Source organism: Ambystoma mexicanum, chromosome 12, assembly GCF_040938575.1.
Source record: "Ambystoma mexicanum isolate Mex_15411 chromosome 12, UKY_AmexF1_1, whole genome shotgun sequence".
Classification (NCBI taxonomy): Eukaryota; Metazoa; Chordata; class Amphibia; order Caudata; family Ambystomatidae; genus Ambystoma; species Ambystoma mexicanum.
This window is the reverse complement of record NC_090936.1, coordinates 863,297,202-863,320,918: the sequence shown is the minus strand read 5'-3', so window position 1 is coordinate 863,320,918 and position 23,717 is coordinate 863,297,202.

The following is a 23,717-nucleotide window of genomic DNA, read 5'->3' as shown; positions in this document are numbered from 1 at the left end:
TTTACTCTGCATTCATAAAGAAATGATTTATGTAACAGAAATCATTTCTTTATTAAGGCAGTGGCATGGAAGACTCTAGGCTGGAGGCATTCATGTCATGGAGTGGGGGGAGCCCTATGACTTAAAAAAGAAATAGTTTATTTTTGAAGTCACTCTGCCTTCCCAAAGAAACTATTGCTGTTATGGTTCGGTCCTTAACAGAAATAATTTCTTTATGAAGTTAGAGTGACTTCAAAAAGAAACAATGGGCCTCATTACGGGTTTGGCAGTAACCGTGCCGGTGCTACCGGCAGGTTGCCGCTGGACCCGTAATGATTTACCGGTGCCCGACTTCCCGGGAACACGGGGGATTACAAGCCCGGCGGTCTGGGAAGTCAGGCGCCGGCAAATGGTAAGTCCCCATTTCCATTGGGAATGGGTTCCACGGAATAACAGTGCCGGTGCCTCCGTGAGAACTCTGCGGGTGCGTGCCGTTCCGCCTGGCAGGTCTGGTCTGACCTGCCGGGTGGGACAGCAACCGCTCGCAGAGCTGTAATATGCCGGTCTGGAAACAATGGTGCCAGTAAGCTTACCGGCACCGTTGTTTCCAGACTGGCATAGTTGTAATGAGGCCCAATTTTTTGGGAAGTATTATGGCTCCCCTCAACCCCATGACGTGTGTATGTGTGTGTGAGTGTATGGTGAAAGGGTGCACACTTAAATGTATAGGTGGCTGCCTGTCTGAGTGTATGGTGAAAGGGTGCACACTTTAATGTACGGGTGGCTGCCTGGGTGTGCCTGTATGGTGAAAGGGTGCACACTTAAATTTATAGGTGGCTGCCTGTGTGAGTGTATGGTGAAAGGGTGCACACTTAAATGTACGGGTGGCTCCCTGGGTGTGCCTGTATGGTGAAAGGGTGCACACTTAAATGTATGGATGCTGCTTGGGTGTCTCTGTATGGTGAAAGAATGCACACTTAAATATATGGATGGCTGGGTGTGCGTGTGTGTATTTGGTGAATGGTGTGTGTGCTTGCGTTCAGGGGCGCAACAAATCTACATTTCAAATGTTGGGAGAGGCGCTAACTTCATGGGCGGTGGGGGAGGGGCAAACTTATTTGTTTGGGGCATCTCATTTCTTTACGCATTTTAGTGGGACTATTCTAGTGCAGCTTCAATGTTACAAGCAGTTAACTCTCTCCTTTAAGGTTGAAAGCACCCATGTATGGACTGCTGTGAGAATGAGTGGTCTCCTGCTGCCTCCCTACCCTTCCAATCACTCCCCTGGTATGCAAGTATTAAACCCACATCACGATTTCAATTGCCTAAAAAATGTGGCATTTGAATGAAGGTACTGACAGTGAAATGCTTTATGTTAGTAATTGCCGGGCTCTTGTTAACAGCAAAACCCAGGTGCCATTTAACATCTGTGTCCTGTTCTGACTGGCAACTGCTGTGAAGGTCGACCAGGTTGAGTCAACATAGCCCAAAATTTCAGGGGGATGGAGGAGGGAGGGCTGAATCCCAGTCAACTCAATGGTGTTGCACCAATTCTTGCATTTAATGCCTTGATTACTCATTACTCCTAGCCCTATTCTTCCTTGTCCCAGACAAGTACTTGTGTATGAGGCAGAGTGTCTTATACACAAGTACTGGGATGAGATAGAGGTACATGGAGATAATGCCTGACTTAATTACCTGTAATCATCATTACTCCTAGTCCCACTTTTCCTCATTCCAGTACTTACCTATGAGGCAAAGAGCCTCATATGTAAGCTCTGGGACAAGGAAGAGAGACGTGGAGGTCATTCGGGGCCCAGGAGCTGAGTTTGGAGGTTGGGATAGGGTTGGGAGGGAGAGGGGATGTGTATGGGGGCAGGATTGTGCAACAAATCATAAAGGTTGTCCATGTCTAGGCTAAGCAGGCATAATATGTGGTATTAGTGGCTAGAGAGGCAATTTGGTGTAGCCAGTCTAGTCATTCCTCAGTTTGGTATGACATTTGTTTAACTAGGCATTTCTGATAAAGCAGTCCTGCTAAGTGAACTACCTGGGTAGACTGCCATTTGGGTGCTGCCAGTCTAGCTGCTTCTTACTGTGGCTTTGTATATTTTTCTGGGCATCTGTGATCAAATAATATGATATAAGTCATTTATAACACGCCTGTACACAAGTGTTTCTAATAATAATAATAATAATAATAATAATAATAATAATAATAATAATAATAATAATAATAAGTGTCTCTAGGTGCAGCAAGATAAGGGCGGAAAAATAGAGGGCGGACAAGACAAACAATCTTACTAGGCCTTGTGTCATTCAGATCGTGTTGTGCAAGTGCAAGAACGAGAAGTACAAGGGGAAAAAAGGGGTGAAGTGCAAGGGAGAGGAGAGGGAAACAGAGGGCAGCAATGCTCTGAGTAAGTGCAGCCAGGGCAGCTCGGCTCTGGGTAGTTCAAGGAGAACAAGGGACTGTAGGGTTACAGTTACAGCCCCTAAGTGCGTGATAGGCCCAGAGGCAGTGCAAGAGTGACTGATCAAGAAAGAGTCTGGACTCAGTGAGACTCTGAGGGTAGCAAAGCAACCAGTCGGTACAGCAGACAGGTAGGTCAGGTAGACCAGCACGAAGAGAAGAGGAAAGGTTTGAGCTGCTTCCGGAACTTCAGGTGGACCAGCTCAAGTGTGAGAAGGGCAGGGAGGCTATTCCAGAGGGAGGTGCCTGCAGAGGAGTGAGATCTACCACCCACCCTCTGCCTGGACACGTGTTTAACCCTTAGAGAGTTGTAGGTGGCAGAGGAAAGGGCTTGAGAAGGAAGATATTTTGGAAGAGTGCATTGGATGTAGTGTGGGCCCCAGGCCCAGAAAGCCTTGTGGACAATGCAAAGGGTCTTGAACTTGATCCTTGCAGCAACTGGGAGACAGTGGAGAGATTTCAGGGCTGGAGAGATACGGTCCCTGGGATTGAGGCCAAGGATACGTCTCGCAGTCCTGTTCTGGATTAGTTGCAGAGGGTGGAGAGTAGAGGAAGGCAGATTGAGAAAGAGGCTGTTGCAGTAGTCCAGCCTAGAGACAACCAAGGCTCTGGGGACAGCGAGCTTCTGGGGAAAGGTGAGAAAAGGAAGAATACCTTTGAGGAGGAGCAGCTGGTACTGGGACTTCCTGGCAACATCCGAGATGTGAGAAGAGAAAGAGAGAGTGGAGTCAAAGATGACACCAAGGTTGTTTGCCTCACAGAATGTTGAAGGAAGAGGGCCCAAGACGGGCGGCCAGAGTGAGAGAGGGAAAGCAGGGGCAGGAGTCCAAATGAGACGGATCTCCATCTTACTGACATTAAGGCAGAGATCATTGGAGGCACACCAATCCTGAATTGCGGAAAGACAGTCAGGAATGAGCGAGAGAGGAGAGGAGTCTGAGGGGAGCCTGAAGGAAAGCAGAGTGTCCTCCGCATAACACTGAAAGTTAGAGGCGAAGGTATAGATCAGGTGGGCCAAAGGGGCAAGTAGAGGTTGAAAAACCAGGGTGAGAGGATGGAGCAGATAGAAAGGGACCAAGTTGGACCTGGGAGGGGCTGTCCAAGAGGAAGGAGGTCAGCCACTCAAGGGCCTGATCCGTGATGCCCAGGTACTCATGGAGTCGATTGACCAGGATTGATCAGGATGGCATGGTTAACCGTGTCGAAAGCAGAGGAAAGATCAAGGAGGATGAGGACAGAAGGAATGCTGGAATCAAGGTTGGAGAGCAGATCTTCACAGGTGTTCAGGAGAGCAGGTTCTGTGACTCTGGCAGCTCTGAAGCCAGACTGAAGGTCATGGAGCACAACCAACAGATTCCATGTGGAGAGTAAGCTGGGAGATGGCTAGCTTTTCCAACGGTTTACCCAGGAAAGGGATGATGGAGATTGGGCAATAGTTTGCCAGGCAGGCAGGATCGGCAGACAGCTTCTTGACGAGTGGATGCATAAGGGAGTGCTTAAAGGGAGACCGGCACGTGCCAGTGGTGAAAGTGTGATTACAGAAATCGGCCAAGGCTGGGGCAAGGGTGTGTGCATTAAAAGATATATTTATATCGTTCTGCTAGTGCAGTGTGCGGCATATACCTTGAGCAGCACTTTTGTGGGTATTGCGCAAGCGTGATAATCTATGCCAGCCCAGAGTGTGGCACAACCAGTGATATGTTGCTGAGTTGGGGGGCCCTCAGCATGGCTCGCAGGAGGGGGGCCCACATTTTGTGTTACGCCACTGCAGGAGAGATGGCAGTGCCCTGAGGCGCCCCACATGAAAATGCAGTAGGAGAAGAATGAAAAGGAGGGAAGGACCGTGATGGTGACCAATCTGAAAGGAACAAGGAGAACCAGGCCAGTACCTCTCCGGAAAACACAGCCCCTGAAAAGGAATCTCAGCAGTACTGCATGATACATCGTATCAAAGGAGGCTGTCAGATCAAGCAGAATAACTGCCCCTTTGCCACCAGCATCATGCGTTCAAGCGAGGTCATCCAGCACAGAGACCAGGGCTCCATCCGTACTGTGGCCCAGCACTAACCCAGATTGAGAGGAGTGAAAGAAAGAAGATTCCTCCAGGAAGGTGAACAGCAAAGGACAAACCAACGACTCAAGCAGTTGCATTAAAAAAGGTAGCAAAGAGATGGGACGATAGTGAGCCAAAATCAAGAGATGTTGTTTCAGTAAAGGAAACATCACAGCATATTTAAGTGAAGTACGGATGAAGCCAGTTTTAAATGAGATGTTTGCTGCTCTAGCTACCAGTGTGCCAATTTGACCTATAACCTTCTTCATAACCCATAGCAAGACATAATCCATTGGGGAGGCAGATTTCATTCTACCCATGGCCAGCACAATGTCCTCTGGCGAGAAGAGTGGAACCACTTTGCAGCATGAACCGGGGGGCAGGGGGTTCTGGAGTAAGAGGAAAGCTGCAAGGTGAGGAGGACTGAGAGACTTGGATAGAATTGCAGATATCAGAAGATTTCTTCAGAAAAAAGAAGAAAGAGAATCACACAAAGCTTGAGAAGTAGGAACCCCTTCAAGAAGGGGGCATGGGAGGAGAGCAGGGAGCACACTAGTCTGAAAAGCTCCCGGGGTTGGTTTATATATGTTTTGACTTGTTTGGAGTAAAAAAAACCTCCTTAGCCTCTCCAATTGCTTTATGATAGAAGCTAGTGATATGTGTAAGATTAAGTCTGGCTGATTGACAACAGTTGGTACGCCAAGCCCATACAGCCTGCTGCTGTGAAAGGCGATGGGCACGAAAGTGGTCGGTGAACCAAGGTTCACCCATAGAAATAAAAGCCTGATCCAGTGTGTTCAAATCAAGAGGAAGGCTATCTCCTCAAGATACTAGCATATGGCATGAAATGGAATCATGCAAAACAGCATGCCAGTTCTGACCCAGCTGCTTACCGCTTGCAGGGGGGATGGTGGCAATGGGCAAGTACCAGAGAAATGATATCAGCAGACGGTCAGACCAGCAAAAAGGCAAGATGGAAATAATGCTAATGGACCCACCAGAAGCAAAAACACTAGATCAAGGATGGTGCTTCTAGCATATGAGAGGCCTGTCACCAGTTGGGGGTGAGCCAACTCCTGCATATTCCCTAAGAATCTCATGATAGGAGCATCAGCTGTATCATTTGCTTCAACATTAAATCTCCCAAAATCCAGAAATAGTTATAGCAGAGATGGAATTCTGCCGCAACGTCAACAAATGCTTTCATAAAGGTCGGGCCATTTCCAGGTGGCTGATAGACTATTCAAATATATGCTGTTTGGGTGGGGGATAGAATAAAACAAGCATGGCTTCTGTATTTATGCCATGATCAAGTGGTATAATATTACCAACAAATTGCTTCTTAAAAATAAAAGCCACCCCATCCCCTAAAAATAGTGGAATTCTATCGAGATGTAAACTATTATAGCCGGGGAGTAACAGCTGAACCACCCAGCCCAGGGGCCAAAGAACTCCCTCAGCCAAGTCTCAGTAATGAAAACAAAATCATGGCTGAGTATTACTAATCAAATCATTATATTGAGCTGCATGAGCCCCTAAAGAGCGTGTGTTCAGTGATAGACACTGGAAAGGCTGAAGGTCAGGGGCAAGGCATCTAAAAGTTGGCTTTTGAAACCCCTCGGAAAGCATGTACACGAGGAGGCGAGAACGAACAACCTGTCCCTAGGGAGGTGGCCAGTACTAACACCTGCTATGAAGGTACTTTTCTAGCCATCCTGCCAGCTGGCCGGAGCCCGGACAGGCCCAGACTTGCTTGACTATTGCACACCTTTGGCGTGCATAAGGCGTGCCCACTGCACCCGTTCGCTGCGCTCCCTGCCCTCTCAGCACATTAATGCTGGAAGTAAGTCACGTGACTGTGGTAAAGGAGAACGTGAGAGCAGACTTTCCAAATTATAATAATGCCCTCACTAGAAGAAAGATGAGGCACTCATGCAAATTAAAAAGCAAATTATAATCTCTAAAATCACACAGTAGGGAACGTGGAGAAAGGGATATTTTCAAACTGATCTTGAGTACAATAATGGTAAAACTCCTAAACAGTGCGCGGAGAACACAATATGAAGAATAAACGAGCGGGGAGCACCGCGCGTCTCACTGAACAGTTTGATACTGTATAGACAGGACTTTCCCAGTACTCAGAGAATGTTAAAACACTTTTTTCTTTGTTTATTTTGGTCCATATCTTTCTCTGCTGCAGCGAGTGCAGACACTGGCTGTCTGTTCTCACAAACTCTGTCTTCTTGTGTTCATGTTTAATGTGAACGATGGTAGGCATTGCTTTGCATTGCACTGTGGTATACTCACCCAATATAGGGCACATCTCCATAACCCCTAATGTGATTTTGATTCAACAAACTTGCAGCTGGCATGGACATGCACATTTAAGCAATCTATATTATATGTAGACCTAGGTATTGCATATTGTAACATTTTACACAATATTTCATTTCATTTGACTTTTAGAAACATATTTCTGCATTAAGGTAGGCTATAGAGTATTACTGTAGCTGTGTTTGCAGTACATTTAACATTTGTTGAAAAAGAAAGGCAGTTATGCCCTTTCCCATGTTAGAAATAGAAACATTGTGTAACACTTTATTTATTTTGTTTCTGTTATTCTTGTCTGCTGGAGTGTGAGAGCATTGAGAATGCTGCTTTTGTATTTTTTTTTATTAGCAAGCATTTTATTGAAGCCAGAAAGTACTGCAAATTGTATTTTAGATATCATTGCAACAGAGGCTTTTTTAAGTTCATTGGCTATGCATAGCGCTGGCATGGTTGTTCTGGTTAAGCACCTGTATTTAAACGCTCCAGCACAGACACACGGGTCACTTCATTTCTTTTGTTTCTGTTATTCTTGTGTGTGGTGAATGAGAGCGTTCAGAACTACTGTCTTTGTTTGTTTTCTAACCTAGCATTTTATTTGATGTTGGAAAGTACTGCAAATTGTATTTTAGATTTCATTGCAACAGAGTGGGAACTACATATGCCAACTGCCTTAGGGTCTTTTTAACTTGATAAGTGGCGTGTTAGCGTCGGCGCGTTAGTTCTGGTTGAGCGCTGTGCTGATATTTAAACACTCCAGCACAGACACGCAGGTTACTTCATTTATTTTGTTTCGGTTATTCTTGTGTGCTGGTTCATGAGAGTGTTGAGAACGCTGTCTTTGTGTGTTGTATAGCCTAGAATTTTATTTGAGGTTGTAAAGTACTTCAAATTGTATTTTAAATATCATTGCAACAGAGAGGCAACTACATATCCCAACTGCCTTCCAGTCTTTTCAAATTCATTGGTGGCGTCTTATCGCCGGTGCATTTGTGTTCGTTGAGCGCAGGTTTGGCATGGGTGAGCGCAGTGTGGATGTTGTACATTGATTAGCTCGCAAAGTTTGCGTATCATTTCTGTTTCCATTCTCTCTCTTTTATAGATGAAAGATAGCATGGCCCAGGCTAGTACAAGTGGGAATGTAGGTTTGGGATATAAAGTTATTTTGAAATCAAAAAAGGGCAATGACATATTGCAACGATAATTAGCCCTGCCTTTGTCTCATGGTGTGATGCCCTTTCAAGTAGAGCCCCAGGAGATGCCTTGAACATAGTCAGTGGTAAATCTGCAGAGTGCTTCAATTTGTAGTGTATGCTTGGAAGCAAATGGGAATGGGGGGCTCAGTGTTACACTCACCTGGTCTCCACAGGGGCGTCAAATGGAACTGGACGGTCCGAAGTTGAATGGCTCCATGTGCCCCCTCTGTTTGCTCCCTTCCATCACATCACGAAGGCAGATTGCCTAAAATGTTAGAACAAAATGTTACAAAACTGTGAGGAGGAGGACCAACTCCCACCTCCCGTGGCCTCCTTATGCACCCCTCTGATATTTCTCACCTTGGTGTTATGAATGGCGGACTCTCCATCCTGCGACTGTATGCAGGGGTGCGTAGCAGTTCAAGGATCTAGTTACTTCACTGATCCTGAAGAGTTCCAGACAACAATGGGCCTCATTACGACCCTAGCGGAAGACCATGATATGATATGATATGATATGGTATTTATAACGCGCCTATACACAAGTGTTTCAAGGCGCGACGAGGCAGGGGGGGGGGAAACAAGGGGAGACATACAACGATCCTACTAGGCCAGGTGTCATTCAGATCGTGCAAGTGCAAGGGAGGAGGGGAAAGGGAGAAGTGCAAGGGGAAAGGGAGAGGGGAAAGTGCAGTACAGGGTAATAGCATACAGGAAAGTAGGGCCAGCTAGTGGCAGTGCAAGTAAGTGCAGATAAGTGCTGGGAAGGAGGGGCTGTAGGGACACAGACACAGTCCGGTAGTGCAGGGGGTGCCAGGGAGGCAGTGCAGGGGAGAGTGGCTGGGCCAAGGACCGAGAAGGTGAGTGGCCCAGTTGCAGATTCAGTGCAGTTTAGTAACTTTAGCAGGGGAAAGGGGGAGAGAAAGCGGAGGCAAAGAGGAAGGTTTTGAGGTGCTTCCGGAACTATTAGCACCATGGTCCATGCCGGTAAGTTACCGACTCCGCCATGGAGAAAGGGGGAATTACCACCCCATTACAAGTTTGGTGGGGCAGTAATTTCCCCTTCCTCCATGGCCCTTCCCCATTCCCATTTTTGCCCCATAGGGCTCAATGGGAATGGGGAAGGCGCTAAATACGGTGCCGCAAATTGCGGCACCGTAATTAGCACCAAGGTCCCTTTGCGGGTCCCTACCTTAACGGCTGGTCTACACCAGCCGTTAACATCGGGTCCCGCAAAAGGACCTCGTAATTAGGTGCTAATAGGTTAACGGCGCCGCAGCCTTTTATGGCGCCGTTAACGCATTAGCGCCCGGGTCGTAATGAGGCCCGATGACTCAATGGGTAAGTCTTTATATCAATGGTATGGATTGCTTTAGAGTTCAAGTTCCCATAAGTTCACTCCTGTGCCTCTTCTTTGTAGGCTTTCCCTTGGTGCATAAAATGAAGTGGATTCCTCCCCAGAATGGTTGAGCTTAATGCCCAGGTAAGTTTCCATGCCAGCGTTATGCAAAATGTATTTACATACGGTATTATTCTGATGCACAAGTAACCTGCTGTTCTCTTTCTATCCTGCAGGTGCGGTACCTCTGGGGTGGAGATCGCGTGATGATGTCTTGAAGGACTGCAAGGAAATGCAGCCTTCGGTGATTAGTAGTGCTGCGTAATTTTAAAATGTCTTTAATGACGCCCTTCTCCCTTGCGCAGCTAACCTGATGTCTTCTTTTGTGTTCGATAGGTGCGGCAGCTCCAGAGTGGCGATCAAGTGATGGTGCTTCGATGGATCGCTAGGATGAGCAGCCTTCTGGTAAGTGTTAGCGTTGCGCAGTGTAGCAATGTCTTTAACGTGGTGTGCGCGGCTACCCTGTGTTTCCCTTTTCAGCTCAGCAGAAGAAGAGATTCCAGAGTGCTCGAGATGGAGCATCAGGTAAGAGCCTTGTCTAGTTTTCTTCTCTCTCTTCCTTTTCTTGCAGGCAGCTCGATGAAGACCTGGATGTACGTGGCTGAAGACTGGCCTGAAATAGCAGACATAGTGAGTGTTACTCTGCAGGAGTGCAGAATAACACGAAGCGTGTTCTGTTCTGAAGGCGTGGTTTATATACCTTTCAAGAAGTAGTCCCCAGGTAAAGTAGTTCCTCCATCCACACCCGATTAAGTAGTCCCCAGGTAAAGTAGTCCCTTCACCCTGCCTCAGACTGGTCTGCACGTGGTTCTCTTTCTTTGAAACCTGCCTTGCATGAGAGGGCAGTATGCGCCTGGTGCCAACGGTGCCAGGACTGAGTCCAGGAAGCCCTTAAGCTATTGTTTGGGGCCTTAAATGTCCCCATGGGTGCCAATGCCCTGGGCAAGCTGGTCTGCTCCCGATGTCTGGGGGCAAGTACCATGACACTCAGAGATTGTGAGTCTGAACCTCCATTAGATGAGATACATAGTACTGAGAATGTCTCTTTATTTACTGTTACTGTTGAGGACTGTAATAGCAACAGTAGTCATGGCGGAGGAAGTAGATGAGACTCTGGAAACATCCAAAGAATGTGAGAGGGTACATGTCTCAGAGAGGCAGCATCCATTTTTGATACCCTCTGGGTCAGTGCATAGTTAGTAAACCGAATTCCTTGAAGTTTATCAAGGATGATAAGGGGAAAACTCAGACAAACCCTTTTGTGAGTAGACAACGATCACCTCAAATTAAATGTTTGTTCTTGAATACTCAATCGTTATTGAAGCATGATGCTTAAGTTGCTGACTGTATTGTTCAGAATAAAATTGAGATTTGTGCCATCACAGAAGCATGCTGCATAGAGCAGCGGTACCCAGCGATATCACTGGCTATTCCAGCGGGATTTGATCTATTCCAAGTAGATCAACTTAATGGGAGGAGTGAGGGAGTTGCCTTCATTTTAGAAGTAGATCATCGGGGTTCTGATGGTTGTGAGACAATTCATATTAAGGTTAGAATGGATCCTGACACCACTTTTAAACTGGAGTTAATATCCAGGCAACCGATTCCCATGAGTCAGTACCCCAATCAGTTGTATAATATGGTACTCCATTATTGAAACCTACCTCAAGACTTATTTTGTTGGGGGACTTCAATTTGTGGCTGCTTGATAAGGAGGACCTAGTTGAATCCATGGTAGATTCTTGGTTGAACAAAGTTGAAACAACAGGTTCACAAGGCTACGCATATTAAAGAGAACCTATTGGACTGGGTGGGAACAATTAATACTATTATGAGTGATCTGACAGTGTCATAATGCCCCTGGTCTGACCACAATCTTATTTCTTTTTACATAGAATGACCTACCCACGGACATAGAACAAAACCTATTACTACCCGGATTAACTCAAGAAGTGTGTGTTAATTCTCCATGAAGCTTTGGAGTCTCTACTGGCACTGTTAACTTCAACTTCAATACTTCAACTAAGTATTGTAAAAACTGCTGAGGATGTGGCACTCAAATATCATGATACTCTATTGCAAGCAATTAATATGGTGGCCCCAATTAAAACCAGAGTAGTGGCACTTGAGCAATTGAATTGTTGGTATTCCTCAGAATTGCACAAGATGAACGTATTTAAAATGAAATGCTTTTCTGCATGGGTTAAATCTTAGACGCCCATAGAGAACGATTTCTATATGAATGCTGCCAAGGACTATAAACTGGCTATTTTTGAGGGCAAATGGATAGCATATGATAAAAGGATAAGGAATGCAAAGTCAGACTCCCAAGAGATCATTAAAATCCTGAAGGAGCTAGAAGATCCTTGCCCTAAAAATGTAGTAACATTTCAATAGAATAATGCTAGGTGTGCTTTGGTACATGAGGCCATGTTTATTAAGTTGAGGACAATTAAAGAGAATATCAAAGTTAAAGGCAGCATGATGGCTTTGGCCAAAGAGAGAGAGGGGGTATCTGATGAGTCAGCAGCAGTATTTAAGGATGGGGAAAAAGCAGTTGTTAATTTTAGCTCAGTCTCTGAGTCTCAATTGACTGATATTATGAAACTTAAACCTAATAATTGTCATGGTGATGCCTGCCCAGCATTCACAATTAAAGCCTGTTTTCCTACCCCATTACCAGCTATTACCAGATTTGTCAATGTATGGTTTGAGGAGGGTCATGTTCTGGAGGGTGTCAAGAATGACTTGATTACACCTTTATTTAAAACTAAAACAAAAAAGGCATTCATCCTCTGAATCGGGTAGCCTATATTCACGTTTTAGAACATCTTTCAAATAACAACATTCTGAATAGATGTCAGTCTGGTTTCACGCTGGCACATAGAGCAGAGTCATCCCTGCTGGAACTGAAATCAAGAATACTCCAGTTCATGGACAATGGGTACTGTATTCTTTTGATGCTGGTGGACTTGTTCGCATCGTTCAACCTGGGGGAACATGTTCAGCTGTTTGAAAGACTTCAACAGGTTGCAGCCTTTTCTACCTCAGTGGTTGTCTGTTTTAAGTCCTTCCTGGAAACCACAAGGCAAGTGTCTGCTATGGTAGTGCAACGGAAGATCCTATAGCGATCCAGTATGGTGTACCGCAAGGGTCATATCTGTCTCCATCCTTGTGTAACCTATTTATCGTCCCGTTAGTCCAACTGTTAGATGACCATGGAGTGTTGTTCACAAATTACGCAGATGACACTCAATGCGTTATTTCTTTAACTGGGGTGTATGAAGCAGGTCTGGAGAACATAAAATAGAGTGCACTGTTTCATTCAATCTCGGATGGTGGAGAATGGTCTTCCCCTCAATGATTATAAGACAGAGGTTATGATCATTGGCACAGCAAGGAGGCTATGGAAGTTGTGTCCGAAATGTCAATGTTTTGTAATAGCTGGCTTTAAGTTTAGCATGCAAGCTAAGGTCAAATCACTAGGTGTCATCCTGGATCAAACCTTGAGTATGCATGCTAAGGTAGATAACCTTATATCCAGAACAGCATACTTTGTTAAATTGATGTTGCAGGTTTGCCATTTCTGTCAAAACAGAACTGTACTACTGTGGTCAGTGCCATCATAAGCTCAAAAACAGATTACTGTAGTAGTCTCCTTGTGGGTATCAGCAAAGGAGATTACAATAAGCTGTAGGTGATTCAGAATAGTGCAGTGAGGGGGTGGAGGGTCTGAAGAGAAATGAACACATCCAAGACTAGGCAAATTCTGCACTGGTTACCTATTGAATCTGGGATTTCCTTTTGGCTATTGATGATTACATATAAGGGTCTTGAATCCTGCTCACTTAGTGGAAGGGTTGGTGAACTGATCTCACCAGAGAACACTGAGATCGAATGACCCAAATCTGTTATGTGTCCCAAGAGGTAAACTAATGAGTGTAAGCAGAGGAGCGATTTTTGGAGCTGCACCTGCTGCTTGGAACGTGCTGCCGCCCAACTTGCGAGGCATCCATTAACAGGAAGAATTTAAATGGAAACTGAAAACACACTTCTTTGCATCACAGTATTGGGTTGTTTGATGGTGTGTGTGGGCCTGTTCCCTTGTCCAGCTCCTGGATTTAACTTATTCAATTAGTTACTGTGCTTTAGTTCATCAAGAACCTTTCACAAAAGAGACAGACATTACAACTTAATAATTTAAGACCAAACTCTAAAAATCATTTACAAAAATTACAAACATGTTATTATTAAGTACACAATATCAGCAACAATCTTAAACGTCTTAAAAATGCTTCACAATGTGTTTCCACAAACGGTAAAGTGTTATGTGCATTGAGACTGAGTCAGCATTAAGGCACAGATTCCAGAAGTCTTGGGTGTTAATTGTCTTGTAATTATGTACAAGACCTCCTAGAATCCACATATATTACATGACCAATTTTGCACACTCAGTAAACACGTGCCTAGCGGTTTCACTCTTTTCAGGAACCTTGCATATTCAACAGGACTTTTACTCAGAGGTCATATTCATTCTGGATCCACAAATATCCAGCAAAGGCAATTAGTTGGTGCATAGTAAGAGGGCCTCATTACGAGAAGTGCGGAATGGGTTTAACGGCCCTGGTAATGGTGCTGGTGCCGTTAAACCCACTCCGCACTATTACAAGGTCCCCTCGCGGGACCCGTTGTGGACGTCTGGTTTTTTCAGGCGTCCATAGCGGGTTCCTCGAGAGAACCAGGGAGCTAACAACGGGCCCGTAATTGACGGGCCCGTTGTTAGCTCCTCCCCATTCCCTTTGAGCCCTATGGGGGCTCAAATGGGAATGGGGAAGGACCGGCCCAGGATTCCCTGAAGGAGGAATTACCGGGCCCTCCAAACTCGGAATGGCCCGGTAATTCACCATTCAAGGAACCCGGACACGATTTTGGAGGCAGCCATGGAGCTAATAGCACCATGGCTACCTCCAAAGTCGTAATGAGGCCCATAATCTCTGCACCGCTGGATCCGGTTACTGAAATACATAGGGCTGCGGCTTCTTATCGTATTAGTAACCGTGATTATACTTTGTGGTTACTGAAGGTAGAAAGATGGGCATCATTATTACACCAATCCATTCTTTCCAATCTTCTTGAGAAAGCCTTTTTCAAAATCTCTAAACATTTTCTGTGCCCAAAACATGGGACCCAGTTAATGTCCTCAAAGAAATTATAATTTAACTTCTGGCAATTGCAGCCCTTAACAATTGACATAGCCTTATGATTCTCACCAATTTTAGTTAACAACAGGCATTTAGCCATAGTTTTAGACTTAAGGAAAAGTACACCTCTCCTTTTTAATGCTAAATGTAATGTAAAATACCGGCACCGCCTTGGCAGAAAGGGGATTTACCGCCCCATTCCAAGCTTGGAGGGGCGGTAAATCCCCCTTCCGCCATTGCCCTTCCCCATTCCCATTTCTGCCCCATAGGGCTCTATGGGAATGGGGAAGGCGCTAATTACGGCACCGCAATTTTTCGGTGCCGTAATTAGCTCCGAGGTCCCTTAGCGGGTTGGATTTTAATGCCTGCAAAAAGCAGGCGTTAAATCCCCCAACCCACAAACCGACCTCGTAGTAAGGCGGTAGGGATTTACCGGTACCGGTATTTTACCGGTACCGGTAAATCCCTACCGCCATCCATGTAATGAGGCCCTAAGCCTTTCAATGAAATTATGCCAAGTTTGAGTTGCAGGTTTTCCATTGAGGGAGACCTGGGATGGCCCAAAATACTAAGCCAAAAGAAGTCTTCTAGCTTATTTAGCCATCTCAAGTCCCTCATGATTAAAGCATCAAGCCCATATAGCAAAGATGGACAGCACCACTATTTGGACACAATTAAAATACCTTCCATGGAGTGTCCTATAAATTGCCCTGCTAATTTCCTTATTAAATGAGTAAGTTGCTTGGCTTTCCTGATTTTCGTATCTCTTACATTCTCATAATTTATGGGATTAGACATTTCAAGGCCCAAATAAGTACAAGCGTCGGTATACTCAATCACACCCAAAACAGTGGTCATAGTGAGCTTGTTCACTTTCTTTGCAGTTACTAACATTACTCTGGTTTTGTTTAAAATGACAGTTAATTTGTTCTATCTGATGTATGTACATAATTCATTCAAAATAGCTTTCATACCTGAATAGATCTGGTCAAATAGAACAAGGCTGTCTGAATATAGTATCGCAACAATAGGGGTACATACCACTTTTGGAGGCTAGTTCGTTTTTAATTCCAGTTATGGTGGTAAATCTAATGTGTATAAGTTGAAAGGTAAGAGAGCCAGCTCACATCCCTGCTTCACTCTTCTGTTTACATTCAGCGAACCGGATAGAGCACCCCCATTACCCATTCAAATTCTCACCTTTCTATTAGTGTGCAGTCATATGAGAATTAGAAATAGCCAGGCAGGACACCCCCAATTTTTCATTTTTCTCCATGGAACTTCAGGGTTGAACTGGGCAAACACTGAACAGAAGTCAGCATTAGTTAGATAAAGAGGGGGTCCCTGTCTCTGTCCTGCCCGCAATATTAATCCCTCTAAGAGTCTTATGTTGTGGGGTTGTGGCATGAAAGCCTGCCTGAAAGGGTTACAGAATGTCACTTTTTTCAACTAATGCTTGAAGCTCCCTTAATAAAAAGGTCGCAAAGATCTAACCCGAGATGTCCAGCATAGCCAGTACTCTATAATTCTCTGGGAGAGTATGATCACAATTTTTAAATACTGGCACCAAAATAGACTGCTGCCAAGAAGCTGGGATGCCTTGCTCCAAGCAAACCTTTTTAAAAAGAAGAGACAAAAGTCAAGCCCAGCCCTCTGCACCCATCATTGCAAAGGCTGTTGGGGGTGAGGGGCCCTGGAATATTTCTATTTTCCTATCACTGCACAAAGATCCTCAAATTCAAACTTAACTTTTATTAATCTCAGATCTCTCTGCATTTTCCTTTTAGCATGACAGATTTCAACATCGAAAGAACGTGATGATAAGTTCTCAGAGACAATTTACGGAGTGCATTTAACAATCCCAACTCTATGAGTCATATGATGAAGCCAAGCTTCAATCTCTGTGGCAGTGATTGGCAAAAGTGTTTAAATCGCTTAGGACTGCCCTCTTTATATTGGCATAGGACCAGCAAAGGCGATTACCTGCATGATTTACCTCTGCTTTGCCAATCCCAAAGCCTTTTGGAAGTTCACAATTTATATTCAAGCTTAAAACTAAGAAAAGCTTGATCACTGTAGTGATTGGAAATCACCTCCAAGTCGTGCACACATTCTAACAAAGCATTGTTTCCAAAGTAATAGTCAAGTGTAGCCTGATTAGATCCCAAATACCAAGTTTACTTCCCCAGGTAATCACTTTTAGTCTGATCATTTACCACCATTAGTTCCCATTCTTTCAGATACTTCAACCGGCATAACCGCTGCAAGTTACTATTCTTCTGCACCATCTCCCTACAGGCAGCAACATGCTGATAAGACACAGATAGGGTACACTCACCACAATGTGCGTTTGATGTTGCCACCAAACAATAAAACATTATGGTCAGGTACAAAACCCAAGTTGGTTATGATCATATCTATATTATTAAAAATGTCCTCAGTTTTCTCTCCAACCACTCCTTCGCCACTGGAGTCTTCCCCTCCCCCCTGAAGCACTCCCTTGTGCACCCTCTTCTTTAGAAACCCTCTGCCGACACTTCCTGACCGGCCAACTATTGTTCAATCTCCATCACTCCTTTCCTGGGCAAATTCCTGGAAAAGCTGGCCATCTCCTAGCTTAATTTTCACTCTGAATCTGTTGGTTGTCTCCATGACCATCAGTCTGGCTTCAGAGCTGCCAGAAGCATGGAAACTACTCTCCTGAGCATCCGGGGATACCTGCTCTCCAACCTCAAGTCCAACACCCCCTGTGTTCTCATCTTGCTTAATCTCTCTTCTGCCTTTGACACTGTCAACCATGTCATCCTGCTCAACCGTCTCTGTGATAACCTGGGTATCACCGATCAGGACCTGGCTTGGCTGACCTCCTTCATCTCCGATCGACCCTCCCAGGTCCAACTTGCTCCTTCCTCTCCTCTACATTATCTCAAATGTGGTGTTCTCCAAGGGTCTAACCTCTCTCCCTGGCTGTTCAACCAATACCTGGCACTTCTGGCCCACTGCATTGCCGCTCTCTGCCCCAACTTTCACTGCTATGCGGATGACACTCAGCTCACTTTCAGGCTCCCTTCAGACACCTCTTCTCTCATCTCCGACTGTTTGTCCACCATCCAGGAGTGATGTGCCGCCAATGATCTCTGTCTTAATGCCAGTAAGACTGAGATTCACCTCATTGGCACACATGCTCCCTCCTTTCCTGTCACTCTCTGGCCGGCCTATCTTGGCCCACTCTCTGCTCCTATCTGTGAGGCTAAAAACCTTGGGGTCATCTTCGACTCCACACTTTCCTTCTCTCCTCACATCTCTGAAGGCTCTAAGAAGTCACACTACCACCTGAACCTCATCAGAGGTATTCTTCCTTTCCTCTCCTTAACCCAGGAGCTCACTGTTTCCAGAGCTCTGGTTCTCTCTAGGCTGGACTACTGCAACAGCCTCTTTTTGTAAATCTGCCTGCATCTACTCTCCGCCCTCTGCAATTAAATCCAAAACAGGACTACAAGACTTGTCCTTAGCCTCAAGACCAGGGATCGTATCCCTCCAGGACTGAAATCTCTTCACAGGCTCCCAGTGGTGGCGAGGATTAAGTTCAAAATCCTCTGCATTGTCCACAGGGCCTTCTTGGGCCCGGGACCTCACTACCTTCAACTCTCACTTCCTAAATATCTTCCTTCTCGAGCTCTTAGCTCATCCGCCTCCAACTCCCTCAGGGTGAGTCGCTTCTCAAAGAAGCAAGTTGTTGGTAGATCTCTTTCTTCTGCTGGGGCCTCCATCTGGAACAGACTCCCTGCCTCTCTGAAACTCAAGGAGAACCATCTCCGGTTCCAGAATCATCTCAAGACCTTCCTCTTTGCTTCTGCTTTCTCTCCTCCTCTCCCCTGCTGATCTCCTGGTGAAATCTGAAACTGCACTGGTTACCGGGCTACCCTCTCACCCCGGGCCCTGGTCCCCCCACCAGTTTGCACACCTGCACTTCCTCCCTGGCAACCCTTGCACTCGGGGACTGTCTCTGTTTCCCTACAGCCCCTCCTAGCATTTGACACCTGATGTCTGCACTTACCCTTGTACTTGCCTCTAGCTGGCTGTACTGTTACTTACTGTCTTTATTTATTTTACTGTTATCCTATGTACTGCTCCCTCCACTTTCCCCCTGCACTTTTCCCCTTCACCCCTTCCCTGCACTTGCGCAATCTCAATGTCAACTGGCCTTGTAGGTTTGTTGTCTCCGTCTTCACTCTGTTCCCCTCCCTTGCCTCGTCGCGCCTTGAAACACTTGTGTATAGGCGCGTTATAAATGCCATATCATATCATATCATATCATATCCATCAGGGGGACACAGATGTTTAATAACAACATATGTTTGTCTGAAGGGCCAGTTTTATACCTAAACTCAACTACCAAAACAGTGCCAGAATCATCAACAGGTGTCACTAATAAGGAGTGTAATTCTTGAGTCACCTCAATCATCAAACCACCAGATGGATGTCCCTTACTACATTTTATTGCAAGTGCATGATACAGTGTTTAACCATCAATTTGGGTTGACGTAGTCATCACGTTTCTTGCAGCATGAATATGTGAAATTCTAAGAGCCAATTATGTAAAGAAGCATTCTGAGATGCAAAGTGAGAGTGCCCCCTGGTGTTCCAGCTGGCCACTCTGCATAACCTTCTAGAGGAATCCCCAATGTCCGGTATTAGGCCCTTACGCCATTTCATCCCCTGATGTGTTTGTAATTAGAGGTAATTGACAAGAGAACTTAAACATGGCTGACATTATTTGTGGGTACCTTACAATGAACACAACTGACATTGACCCTGTTTGCACTTATTTCCTCATCCATTTCAAAACCAAGGAAAGAAAGTGATTCATGTTGAGATCGTATCATAGCCGCAGTCTCTGGAAGAGAGCAATGTATACAAGATATGTTATCACTGGCTTCCCACAGTGGGTCAATAAAGTCAAAGGAATTTTGTGAAAAGGTTTTAAGAGAGCAGACCGATTTATATTTCCTTTTCGATTAGTGAGGGGCTTCCCCCTTATTGTTAAAACTCGAGTGTCCAGTGCAGCTGACTCCTCTACTTAATCCTAGACTCCTCACAGAATTTAAGCCCTCTCTGGAGCGGACGTGTTTTCACTGCAGCACGATGAACAAAAGGTTTTAAAATCAATTCAACAGATTCCTGCGGCTAGGAACTCATGTTCAAATTGTCTGCCGCCTCACATGGGCTGGCATTTCTTCAGCCTTTGTCCTTAAATAACCAACTGGTCAAGGTGCCCACGTTTTTCTGATGCCATTTTTTCCACCGGGATTCCTTTTCCTGGCTTTCTTTGACTTTTTATTCGTTTGCACATCCGATATAATAGAATTCAAGGGAAAGCAATACACGTCTTAAAGCGGAAGAAAAGCGACCCCCTGTGCCGCTTTGGCACTACGTTGTTGGCATTTCCTCATCCTTCTTTCCTTATATGAGGGGTAGTTTAGTGGGGATGCAGATGACTGCTCCATGGCATTCAAGTCATTGGACCTCATTACATGGTAGGTGGTGGACCAAGGTGCTATTAGCCTGTGTAGTTGCTTGTCACCTTGGTCCATGCCGGTAAATTACTGGCACCGCCTTGGCGGAAAGGGGAATAACCGCCCTACTCCAAGGTTGGTGGGGCGGTAATTCCTCCTTCCACCATTGCCCTTCCCCATTCCCATTTTTGCCCCATAGGGCATAATGGGAATGGGGAAGGTGCTAATTACGGTACCGCAAATTTGCGGTGCCGTAATTAGCACCAAGGTCCCTTTGTGGGTTGGGGTTTAACGCCTGCAAAAAGCAGGCGTTAAATTCCCCAACCCGCAAAGGGACCTCGTAGCACGGCGGTAAGGGTTAACGGTCACCGTTACAATTAACGGTGACCGTTAACCCTCACCGCCGTCCGTGTAATGAGGCGCATTGTCCGCCACTTGCGAGCCAATAACAGTAGGAGCATTTACTGATTGCAACTCGGCCTGTTCGCTAGAACCCACCTGTGTAGTTGCTTGTCAAGGTTTTTGCTTCAGCAAATCGTTCAAATGCACAATAGCCTACACTTCTCCTTTCACTTCCTCATATATGCGCCCACAAAGTTTTAGTAATATCTTTATGGCAACATGAAGCACCTCAGTACCAGTGGTAGTATCTGTTTTTGCCGTATTATCTAAATTGCTGAGTGTGGAGGAGGTTACTTTACAACCTATGTTACAAGATACTTCTGAGCTATGAACAGATTCTAAACTCAAATTAGGAGAATATGTTGTGTTTGTTTTAAGCGAACAGGGTTAGATGTAACCTTTTGGGAGGTAACTTTAGCAACTCCAGTATTTGCCTCGGAATTGCTCATAAGAGTACCAGTACCATCTCGTATAGAATAACAAAGTTCGAGTAAAGAGTTGTTATCAATGTCATACAAAGAAAGATTGATGTTCTCGGGCTGATGGTGTACTGAAGACGATACACAGGCCGATTCATGTAATTCCTCACAAAAGTGTCGCACGCGGCTGGCGCACAGTGTGCCTGTGCGAATGTCTGCGCCAGCCGCGTGCGATAAAATCAATTTCCGCGCACAGCGTATTCATGGATTCTCGCCTCCAAAAGCAGATGTGGCGCAGAGTGGCGCAGCGACCCTGCAGCAGCGCCAGTTACGCCCCCAAGCATGCCCTCGCGCAAGGAAAAGCCAAGATCGCAAAACCATCGCAAAGGGCTGCGCCAACCCTGTACCAGTTAACCGGACTGGCAAACAGCAAACGCAAAGCGGGGAACGCGTATTACGGGTGTCGGGAGCACGCATGCGTGAGAAGTTTCACACGCAATCTGGCCTGGGGGAGCGTGTGCATGTATTTCAGGGGTGCGTGAGAAGTATTACACGTGAATGGCCTGGGTGCGTGTATTTCAGGGATGCGCGAGAAGTTCCACACGCAAATGGCCTGGGCGCGTGTATTTCAGAGGTGCGCGAGAAGTTCCACACGCGATTGGCCTGGGCGTGTGTATTTCAGAGGTGCGCGAGAAGTTCCACACGCGATTGCCCTGGGCGCGTGTATTTCATGGCTGCGTGAGAAGTTCCACACGCGATTGGCCTGGGTGCGTGTATTTCAGGGGTGCGCGGGAAGTTTCACACGCGATTGGGCTGCGTGCGGGTATTTCAGGGGTGCGCGCAAAGTTTTACACGCAATCTGGCCTGGGGGAGCGTGTGCGTGTATTTCAGAGGTGCGCGAGAAGTTTCACACGTGATTGGCCTGGGCGCGTGTATTTCAGGGGTGCGCGTGAAGTTCCGCATGCGATCTGGCCTGGGGGAGCGTGTGCGTGTATTTCAGGGGTGCGCGAGAAGTCTCACACGCGATCGGGCCTAGGGGAGCGTGTGCGTGTATTTCAGGGGTGCGCAAGAAGTTCTACATGCGAATGGCCTGGGTGCGTGTATTTCAGGGGTGCACGAGAAGTTCCACACACGATTGGCCTGGGCACGTGTATTTCAAGGGTGCGCCAGAAGTTCCACACGCGATTGGCCTGGGCGTGTGTATTTCCGAGGTACACGAGAAGTTCCACACGCGATTGGCCTGGGGGAGCGTGTGCGTGTATATCAAAGGTGAGCGAGAAGTTTCACACGCGATTGGCCTGCGCGCGTGTATTTCAGAGGTGCGCGAGAAGTTCCACACGCGATTGGCCTGGGCGCGTGTATCTCAGGGGTGCGTGAGAAGTTCCACACGCGATTGGCCTGGGCGCGTGTATTTCCGAGGTGCGCGAGAGTGGTGCAGCGACCCTGCAGCAGCGCCAGTTACGCCCCCAAGAACGCCCTTGCGCAAGGAAAAGCCAAGATCGCAAAACCATCGCAAAGGGCTGCGCCAACCCTGTACCAGTTTACCGGACTGGCAAACAGCAAACGCAAAGCGGGGAACGTGTATTACGGGTGTCGGGAACACACGTGCGCGAGAAGTTTCACACGCGATCTGGCCTGGCAGAGCGTGTGCGTGTATTTCAGGGGTGCGCGAGAAGTATTACATGCGAATGGCCTGGGTGCGTGTATTTCAGAGGTGAGCGAGAAATTCCACACGCGATTGGCCTGGGCGCGTGTATTTCAGAGGTGCGCGAGAAGTTCCACACGCGATTGGCCTGGGCGAGTGTATTTCAGGGGTGCGTGAGAAGTTCCACACGCGATTGGCCTGGGCGCGCGTATCTCAGGGGTGCGTGAGAAGTTCCACACGCGATTGCCCTGGGCGAGTGTATTTCGGGGGGCGTGAGAAGTTCCACACGCGATTGGCCTGGGCGCGTGTATCTCAGGGGTGCGTGAGAAGTTCCACACGCGATTGGACTGGGCGCGTGTATTTCCGAGGTTCTCGAGAGAGGCGCAGCGACTCTGCAGCAGCGCCAGTTACGCCCCCAAGAACGCCCTCGCGCAAGCAAAAGCCATCAAGATCGCAAAACCATCGCAAGGGCTGCGCCAACCATGTACCAGTTTACCGGACTGGCAAACAGCGGGGAATGCGTATTACGGGTGTCGGGAACACGCGTGCGTGAGAAGTTTCACACGCGATCTGGCCTGGGGGAGCGTGTGCGTGTATTTCAGGGGTGCGCAAGAAGTGTTACACGCGAATGGCCTGGGTGCGTGTATTTCAGGGGTGCGCGAGAAGTTCCACACGCGAATTGCCTGGGCGCGTGTATTTCAGGGGTGCGCGAGAAGTACTACACGCGATTGTGAAGTTCCACACGCGATCTGGCCTGGGGGAGCATGTGCGTGTATTTCAGGGGTGCGCGAGAAGTTCCACACGCGATTGGCCTGGGCGCGTGGATCTCAGGGGTGCGCGAGAAGTTCCACACGCGATTGCCCTGGGCGCGTGTATTTCATGGGTGCACGAGAAGTTCCACACGCGATTGGCCTGGGCGCGTGTATTTCAGGGGTGCGCATGAAGTTCCACATGCGATCTGGCCTGGGGGAGCGTGTGCGTGTATTTCAGGGGTGCGCGAGAAGTCTCACACGCGATCGGGCCTGGGGGAGCGTGTGCGTGTATTTCAGAGGTGCGCGAGAAGTTTCACATGCGATTGGCCTGGGCGCGTGTATTTCAGGGGTGCG